This window comes from Saccopteryx bilineata, chromosome 3, assembly GCF_036850765.1.
Source record: "Saccopteryx bilineata isolate mSacBil1 chromosome 3, mSacBil1_pri_phased_curated, whole genome shotgun sequence".
NCBI lineage: Eukaryota > Metazoa > Chordata > Mammalia > Chiroptera > Emballonuridae > Saccopteryx > Saccopteryx bilineata.
The window spans coordinates 66,779,172-66,789,601 of NC_089492.1; the positions used below are offsets into that span (position 1 = coordinate 66,779,172).

The window sequence follows — 10,430 nt, forward strand, 5'->3', positions numbered from 1 at the left end:
TACAACACCTGCGGGTGAAGTGGCGCAGTGGCTCCTCAGTAACATCAAATTTATCAAATAAAAAGATTAAAAGGAACTCCCACACTTATGCTTAAATAAGAATAAAATGTACCTCTTCTCCACACCAATGTTCATTTATTCTGTAAAATATTATAGAGGTTAGTAATTGAATGTTTACTTAAAATGGAATTACAGAATTTTCAACAAAGCATAGTCCAAACCATGGAGAGGAATGAGAAAATAATTTTTTGTAAGGAGTGGGAGAAACTCACAGGTATTCTAATCCCATGACTTGTCTCAGAATAGTAGCTTCTTAGTCAGCCATGTTACATTTCTATGGGTATAAAAATGGGTTGTCTTTTTATTGCAAGTTTCCAAACAGTGGACTGAATCACACTTTGAAATCTTCTTCCTCTTATCAAACACGCTAAAGAAATTTAAAGAGGTTCCCAATGAAGAATCAAAAAGAAGGTTTTTGTGGTAAGGGAACAAGGTAGTTATTTTAAAAAGTTATAACATAGGGTACATAAAATTCTCAGTAATTTTTAGATGGAAAATTCTTTTCCACCTATTCTGTCACAAAAATATATCTACAGGACAGTATTATAATATACCAAGGAGAAAATTATGCATATCATTTTACAGTATATTCATTAGTTCAAATGATATCATTTTCTATTTTTTGAAGTCAAATAAAGGAAAATAGATTATTACTGGATTTTTCTGATAAAAATTTAACTTCATCTTCTTTACATTTTTCTAGACATGAGGTATTTAAAAACAAAACTAATGAGGGAATGGGATCAGAGAAGGTGAAGGGATTAGTGAAATTATATCTATATAACACATAGATACAAATAACAGGACAGCAAATCCCAAAGTGAAGGGGGGAGGGATTTAGAGAGAGTGACAGGCAAAGGGGGAGAAATGGGGGACAGGGGTTGAAAGTGAGGCAGTTATATTGAGTGGGACACTTGAATCCTTGTTAACACAATAAATTAAAATTAATAAAAAATTTTAAATAAATAAAAACAAAACTAAAAAGAAAGGTCATCATTGAAACATAATATAATGGAAACTGAAGACAAGAAAGAATCAGTGTAGTGGACAAGCTTTTCTTTAAATAAATGCAAAAAAAGAGTTGAAAGTACTTTTTTTGACATTTTAATTGTGTTGGGATAAATTTGGAAAATTATTGACACTAGTACAAATAATTTTTCTGATTTCATTGAAGTTGTTAAAAATAGAATGAGGTATTTCTCCAAGTTGCAAGGCTCTCTTGTAAAAAATAGAATTCTAATGAATAGCCCTTCACTTTTGTATAACAAAAATACAGCCTGACCAGTCAGTGGTGCAGTGGATAGTGTCGGACTGGAACACGGAAGACCGCGGTTCAAAACCCCAAGGTTGCCAGCTTGAGTGCGGGCTCATCTGGTTTGAGCAAGGCTCACCAGCTTGAGCCCAAGATTGCTGGCTTGAGCAAAGGCTTGCTTGGTCTGCTATAGCCCCCCCCCCCCCGCCAGCCAAGGCACATATGAGAAAGCAATCAATGACAAACTAAGATGCTGCAATGAAGAATTGATGCTTCTCATTTCTTTCCCTTCTAGTTTGTCTGTCCCTATCTGTCCCTCTCTCTGTCTCTCTCACACAAAAAAAATTGCAAAGGAAAAAATGAGGTGTCAAGTGTGCATTAAACTGAAAGTAATCATATTTTTAAAAGATGATAAAAGTCTGTAGGCATTTTAGAATTATCTGGTAAAACAAATGCTTTAGAAACTCAGCTTCATGTGAAATGAAATATATGTCTAGACACAATTTTTCTGAATGGCCAGGGCCTTTTATAAGTTAAACAAGGAAAGGCTGACTGAAAAAAAATTGTTAGTATAAAATTATATAAACTCTCTTCCACTTGAACACAACTATGCAATTTATATCTCTAGAATCCTACTGTCAAATGTCACTTTTCAACATCAGTAATTCAATGGAACCCCCATTTTTTGTAGTTGATTATAAGATTTCAGATATGGTTGAGAAGTACACAAGTCATATAAAAGGAAATTGTGTGAACCAGGAAGGTTTGGCAAAATCTGCTCTATTTAAAAAATTATCCCATTTCAATTAAATAGTCAACCATCACTTAACTGAACATAAAATTTCTATTTTTTTTTTTTTGAGAGCGAGAAGAAATTAAGATGCAAAGCTAATAAACTGTTATGGTTTATCAACCTATTATTTATCTATGCTCCCAGCTGTACTAGAAGCTTTGGGGCAATGGTTTTCTTCCTTTCCTTCCTTCCTTCCTTCCTCCCTTCCTCCCTTTCACCCTTCTTCCTTTTCTCTTTTCTTCCCTTTCTCTCTTTTTTCCTTTCTCTCTTTTTCTCATTCTTCCTTCTTCCCTTTTTCCTTCTGTCCTTCCTTCTTTCCTCCCATCAATCCTTTTTCTTTTTTTTCTTTATTTATATACAAGGATTGGCAAAAGTAGGTTATTTGTGAGTACACAAGACACCGAGTTTATTCTTGTATTGTTATTTATTAACTATTGTGTTATATTCCATGCAAACAACTGTAAGCCTACTTTTGCCTTCCTCTGTGTTTATATCAGTAGACTATGTTTGTAAAAATTGTACTTCAATATGGGATACAAACAGTGAATTGTGTCATGCCAGGTTTGGGTAGAAGCCCAGGGCCCAGGCCACTATGGCTTCTTCCTTACTCCTACAAACAACCGCTATGAAAGATACAGGAGCCTGACCAGGCAGTGGCGCAGTGGATGGAGCGTTGGTCTAGGATGCAGAGGACCCAGGTTTGAGACCCCAAGGTCACCAGCTTGAGCATGGGCTCATCTGGCTTAAGCAAAAAGCTCACCAGCTTGGACCCAGGGTCGATGACTCGAGCGGGGGAGGGGGGGTTGCTCGGTCTGCTGAAGGCCCGCGGTCAAGGCACATATAAGAAAGCAATCAATGAACAACTGAGGTGTTGCAACGAAAAACTGATGATTGATGCTTCTCATCTCTCTCCATTCCTGTCTGTCTGTCCCTATCTATCCCTCTCTCTGACTCTCTCTCTGTCCCTGAAAAAAAAAAAGATACAGGAAAATTATGTCCAAATTCTAGCACTCAGAAAACATACAATGCAGTCAGCTAACACATATGAAGAAGCAATGACATGGTGCTCAAAATATAAAATGTTGCTAAGTTAGGCCATCCAAACTTTGGTATTTGTGCAGTGATCTGTTGGTACCTCATACCTATGTTTACATGTTGCCCATCCTTCATGGTAAATATCTTTCTGTTACCTTCCATAGAAATGGGAGGTACAGTTTTAAAAATTAAGGGGACAAGTTGCTAATAGAAACTTTTAAATATTAGTGAATTGAGAGGAGGCAGGAATTGGTTCTTCTTGGTGATCAAAGAGGCAAACCACCAGTTTCACTGAGATAATAAATAATTGACAATACATTCTAACCAAAGAGAGACTTCTATTTCAGTAGTTTTTATCAGCATAGTAACTGTAAATAACCTACCCTGAATTTTATGTTGAAATGGTAATCTTAAGAAATTAGCAAATTTATTTTAACACTAAAATAGTACCACAACATACGTAGTAAACTATATTTCAAGATGCAAGATTTGTTTAATATTTGAAAATATAATGATATATTTAAACCATTAACAGATATAATATAGAAAAATATTGAATTATCTACATAGATAAGAAAATAAAATTTTAAAAAACTCAATAATAATGTCTTTTAAAATAAAATATATTAAAATCCTCTAAGTAAACTATGGGTGGAAGAATGATTTCCTAATAAGGTACAAAATATATTTCTAAAATCCAGAGTAAAAATTATAACAATAGTATAATACTAAAGTCACAGCTCTTAATTTCAAAGCCAAGAAACTACCATTATTATGCAATATTTTTCTAGCTGTTTTAAGCAATGCAACAATATAATAACTGTTAATTATTACAAAGATGAAGAAAATATTCTTTACACAATAATTTTTTTGGAAACCCCCAAATCAAGTTTAAAACTTTAGATCTTATAATATAGTAATGCCTACTTATAATAAATGTACAAGCATTAGTTTTATTATAATGAGCAGAGTCTGGTTAGGAAATGCATTAGAGAGAGGAATGCCAATACAAATGGTAATAAAGTATATAAAATATCTAGGAGTAAATATAACAAGAACTGTATGGAACCTATATAATGAAAACGTCAAACTTTTACTAAGGGATATAAACAAGGTGTGAATAAATGAGAAGATACATTTCCAAATGGGAAGCCAAAATTATAAAGATAACAACTCTTCAAATGCTTTATAAATTTCAATTGATTCCAAACAAAATGTAAAAATACAGAATAATATCAGAAAACAAGACATGCAGGAGGGTCAGTGGCAGCTGAGAGAGACTCCTTTTCTCTCCATGGTGTCAGAATATACTGTGACAGCAAGAGTCACAGAATGGGATTGTGATGTTAACGCCGAAACAGGTCAATGGACACCGAGTCACTACAGTATGTAAAATAGCTGTGTATGTAAGAAATGAGCTGTTCAGATCAGTACAAAAAGATGAATAATTTCATTCATAGTGTTGGAATAATTGACTAACTCTCAAGAAAGAAATAAAGTGTCTTCTTAAATCATATAGCAGAAAAAACTATAAGTGTGTGAATATTTAAATCTTACTTCAATTTAAATGTTCAAGATCAAGTTACAAAAATATTAAAAAAATAAATAAATATAGCCCTGGCTGGTAGGATCAGTGGTAGAGTGTCCGCGGGGTATGTGGAAGTTCTGGGTTGGTTCCCAGTAGGGCACACAGGAGAAGTGACTGTCGGCTTCTCCAACCCTCTCTATCTCCCTTCTCTTTCTCTCTCTCTCTCTCTCTCTCTTCTCCTTTCACAACCATGGCTCAATTGGTTCAAGCACATTGACCTTGGGCACTTAGTATGGCTTATGTAGCCTCCACCTCAGGTATAAAAATAGCTCAGTTGCAAGCATGGCCCCAGATGGGCGGAGCATCAGTCCCAGATGGGGGATGCCGGATGGATCCCAGCCGGGGCACATGCGGGGAGACTAGCTCTCTATCTCCCCTCCTCTCACTTGGAAAAGAAGGATAATTTAATTATTTAGTTAATTAATTAATATTAATATCATTTTGAAATTTGAGAATTTTTTTAGTATAAATCCAAAGGCAAAAACCTTAAAGAAAAAGTAATAGATATGATTACTTTAAAAATATATTTTTTATTATTTATTTTATTTATTCATTTTATAGGGAGAGAGAGAAAGAGAGAGAGAGAAGGGGGAAGGAGCAGGAAGCATCAACTCACATATGTGCCTTGACTAGGCAAGCCCAGGGTTTCAAACCAGTGACCTCAGTATTTCAGATCAAGGCTTTATCCACTGTGCCACCACAGGTTAGGCTGATTACTTTAAAAATATCTTTAAGAACTTATTATAAGAAAATTTTAAAACTGTTAATATAATTTTTAAAAAATGTTTTATTACAGGAATAGATGATGTATTAATTACTGTATTGGTCTCTATAGGCTGCCATAACAAAATACTACAAACAGTATCACTTAAATATAGAAATCTATTATCTCAGAGTCCTGGAGACTGGTAGTTCAAGATCCAGGTGGTAGCATGTTTGATTTTTCCTGAGGCCTCTCTCTTTTGCCTACAGATGGGCACCTTCCTATTGTGTCTTCATATGCTATTCTCTGTGCACATGCATCCTGGGTTTGTCTTTTTCTAGTAAAGATAGCAGTCCTACTGGATTAGAGCCTCAGCCTTCTGATCTCGTTTAACCTTGTTTCTTTAAAACCCTTTTCCCAAATACAGTCACATTGGGGATTAAAGCTTCAATGTATAAATTTGGAAAAATAAAATTCAGTCCAAAATGGTTACTGCCTATATAAATGATAAGTTTCTTAAATCAGTAAGGAAAAGTTGACCACAATAAACAAGTAGATAAAGAACAAAAACAGGAAATCTACTAGAAAAAGCACAAATACCTAGTTAAATGCCAGAGATGAAAAATAGGTTTTGCCTATTAAATTGGTAAATATTATTTTTAAATATTCATAATAATTTATTAGTAAAGTTACAAAGAATATAAAATTCTCAGGTTTTATGAGTGAATTTTAATAATCTTCCATTGACTCAAAGTTAAAACTGTTAACCTGAAAATTATGGTAACTTGTTGCTTGAAAAGGTAAACTTTGAGATTACTTATTTGATTAATGATTTTTTTCATCATTTAAATGTCTTTAAAAAAAAGTATAAAGTGGGAGATTCAGGTTAATCTTTTAGCAATGTTCACCCAGAGAGAGACAGTTGTAGTTATTTGCAGGTACATTTTAATTTCTTTAACCAATTGAAAATCTTCAGAATAAATTAAAATGCTACCAGATTGGACACATGAGAGATTTTTAGAATTCTCAAATAATAACATCTAAATTATTAAAGCTTTGCTTGGAATAATGTCTCATTTTTATGTCAGGGTTTATTAGAAAGTTAACCAGAGGCACCTATGATATTTAATATGAGTTTATCATATATTCAATTACTTGAACTCTAAACATTAGTGTCCATGAGGGTAATTGCTTCTAACCAATTCCTTAACTGGGATAACACTTTCCATTTGTCAATGATACTCATATTTTAACTTTAATCAGCAGGCTGCTTAGTTTATGATACTCATTATATAGAAGATAATGTCCTGGAATTTCATAAGTATATGCAGAATTCAGATATTTTCATTCTCTGGTTGATATTTAATAACCTGTCTTAGATAATATTTTTAGGGAAACAGTTCTGATGCTGGCAGAGCTACCTTTAATTTAAGGTAATAAGGGATTAATTTCACATGAAATGATAAATAGAGCCCTCATTTATGAATTTGATAATGTGTAGCTACTTGCTATTGAGAACCTGTGTAGCCACATTAATATAATAGCTGAGTAACAGCAGTCAACGACAGAAAATAGGCACTTAGGCCTATTCTTTGGGAAGCCATTTATATTTTTTTATAGAGAAAATTTAAGGGATTGCTCCAGATCTTCTGTCTTAATTCAAATGGCATTATATAAATCAGTGTGTGAAGCTGGGTCCCTGCCAATAAACATACTGTGTGAAATGTGCTCATTCTTAAAGAAATTCAAGTATATGTGCCTTGTTTATGGATTTATATAACTGAATAAACTAAAGTGTACCATTTCAAATGAAAAAAAAATGTTTACACTTGACGCTAAATTAACATCATGTGGATTATTTTTCTAAAATCAACCTTACAATGTCTGCATAGATGTCCTACGTGCAGATGGTAATCAAGACTTCAGCCTAAAAAGTATTCCATTCACTCTCACCATTAGCATTCATTACTTTGAACCTAGTTTGTGATCCTCACTGAAATACAAACATCTCTGAAGGGAGTTACAAATGAGAACAAGATGCTAATGTCAGTCACTAACATTTCATTACTCATCCTTCATTAAATTGTGTCAAATTCACTGAAAATACATTTTGGTGTTTCTGATCAGAGAAGGAAAAGTCTGGAGGGTAGAATTAAGTAAGATTAGTTGGGTCAGAGAGATATATGTGGCAGAAGACATTCAAAATATTAAGGAGGGGAAGAGAGGAAGAAGTTCAACACAGATCAAAAACCAACAGTATTGAACTCCAGTAATAAACCTTGTCTAATTCCTATTCTTGGCTTTTTCATGGTGGGCTCAGCCCACCAAAATCAAGTAGTTGACCAACTTCTGAACAAATTTTGATATATTGATCCCAAAGTTACAAATACCTAAAACAGACTTATATGGCAACAGCTTAGAATCTAGAAAGCATTTTCCCAAATAACAATGCTTTAAATCATTGGATCCAGGTCCAGCCCTGAAATTCTCTTTCAACAATGTAGACACATAATATGGCTACATAACAGACAACTCCACAATTTAGTGAGTTAAACAACCTTTCTATTATTTCTCACAATTCTTTGAGTTGACTGGTTTTTCTGCTTCATGTGATGTTATATTGGGCTGCAGGTATCAGGGAGTTGCTTGGGGGTGAGGAAGATGTACAAAATGGGCTCTTACCTGGCTGGCAGTAGATGTTGGAGCTTGGCAGGGAGCTCAGCAGGCTAACAACCAAAGCATTTACATATAGCCTCTCATTAGACTTGGACTTCTTATAGTAGGCTGTTGGTTCCAAGATGGAGCATTTCAAGAGGAAGGGTGCCAAGACACAGAAAGGACGAGGTGTGAGGCCATTAAAGGTAAAACCTAAAACTGGCAAAGTGTCACTTCAGCCATATTCTATCAGTCAAAGCAGTCACAGAGCTGGGACAAAAATAAACTCTATGTTGGGTAAAGGCTAACCCACATTTTAATTAATTAACTAATTAATTAATTTGTTATTGAATTTATGAGGGTGACACTGATTAATAAAATTACATAGGTTTCAGGTGTCCAATTCTATAATACATCAACTTTATATTGTGTTCACCACCTCAAGTCAAGGCTTCTCTAATCACCACTTATCCTTCTACACCCTCCTCTATTTCCTTCTACCCCCTTTTCCCTCTGGTTATTAATCCCTTATCAGATGTATTAGTGAATATATTCTCCCATTGTGTGGGTTGTCTTTTTATTTTGTTAATGGTGTCTTTTGCTCTGCAAAAGCTTTTATTTATTCTTTCTTTTTTAGAGAGAGGAGAGGGAGAGACAGAGAGAGAGAGAGAGAGAGAGAGAGGAGAGAGACAGAGAGAAGGGGGGAGGAGCTGGAAGCATCAACTCCCATATGTGCCTTGAAACCAGGCAAGCCCAGGGTTTCGAACCGGCGACTTCAGCATTTTCAGGTCGACGCTTTATCCACTGCGCCACCACTGGTCAGGCTGCAAAAGCTTTTTAGTGTATTATAGTCCCATTTGTTCATCCTGTCCTTTATTTCACTTGCCCGTGGAGAAAAATCAGCAAAAAATATAGCTACGAGAGATATCAGAGAGTTTACTGCATGTTTTCTTCCAAGATGTTCATGGTTTCACAACTTACATGTAAGTTTTTTATCCACTTTGAGTTTATTTTTGTGAATGCTATAAGTTGGTGGTCTAGTTTCATATTTTTGCATGTACCTGTCCAGTTTTCCCAACACCGTTTGTTAAAGAGACTGTCTTTACTCCATTGTATGCTCTTACCTCCTTTGTCAAATATCAATTGACCATAAAGGTGTGGGTTTATTTCTGGGTCTGCTGTTCAGTTTCCTTGATCTGTATGCCTGTTCATAAGCCAGTACCAAGCTATTTTGAGTACAATAGTCTTGTAGTAACAAACTATAGAAATGATCCCTGAAAGTATAGTCTTAATAGTCTTGTAGTATAACTTGGTATCAGGAAGTGTGATACCACCCACTTTATTCTTTTTTTTTTTTTAAGATTGCTGGGGCTATTTGTGTTCTTTTTTGGTTCCATATAAATATTTGGAATATTTGTTCTATATCTTTGAAGTATATCATTGGTATTTTAATAGGAATTGCATTGAATTTATAGATTGCTTTGGGTAATATAGACATTTTAATGGTGTTTATTCTTTCTATTCATGAACATGATATATGCTTCCACTAGTTTGTATCTTCCTTGATTTCTTTTATCAATGTTTTATAATTTTCCAAATACAAGTCTTTTACCTCCTTGGTTAAATTTACTCCTATGTACTTTATATTTTTTGTTGCAATAGAGAAGGGGATTATTTCCTTAATTTCTCTTTCAGGCAGTTTATTGTTGGTGTATAAAAATGTCACTGATTTCTGAATATTAATTTTATATCCTTCCACCTTGCTGAATTAATTTATCAGGTCTAGAAGTTTTTTTGCCTGAGACTTTAAGGTTTTCAGTGTACAATGTCATGTCATCAACAAATAATGATACTTTTACTTCTTCTTTTTCAGTCTTCATATTGTCACAGAGCACTCTAAGAGTTTCCTCAGACTTTTTGAGCCTCTTTTATTTTTGCTGCTCTGCTTTTGTACTTTCATTTATCTTTTCCTCTAAATTGCTAATTTGATCCTCTGCTTCATCCTGCCTACTGTTAATTCCTTCTAGTATAGTCTTCATTTCTGATATTGTATTTGTCATTTCTGACTGATTCATTTTTATGATTTCAATGTCCTTTTTGATGCTTGCTATCTTTTTATTTAGGTGCTCATTGTGTCCATCCATTGTTGCTCTAAGACCCTTAAGCATCCTAAAAATTATTGTTTTAAACTCTGCATCTGGCAGTTTGGTTACTTCCATCTCATTCAGTTATTTTTCTGGAGATTTCTCTTGCTGATTTATTTGGGTCACATTTCTTTGTCTTGCATTTTGTCTGTGTATAGGTTTCTCCCTTGGACATGCTGTTTCTGTAGCTAGCTGAGTCT

The 10,430-nt window shown here is 34.4% G+C and overlaps 1 pseudogene; it reads right to left on the reverse strand.

Annotated features, from left to right (window-relative positions):
• Window positions 1-9,263: 9,263 nt before the first annotated feature.
• Window positions 9,264-9,376, reverse strand: LOC136332571 (small nucleolar RNA U3; annotated as a pseudogene).
• Between the last annotated feature and the right edge of the window lie 1,054 nt (window positions 9,377-10,430).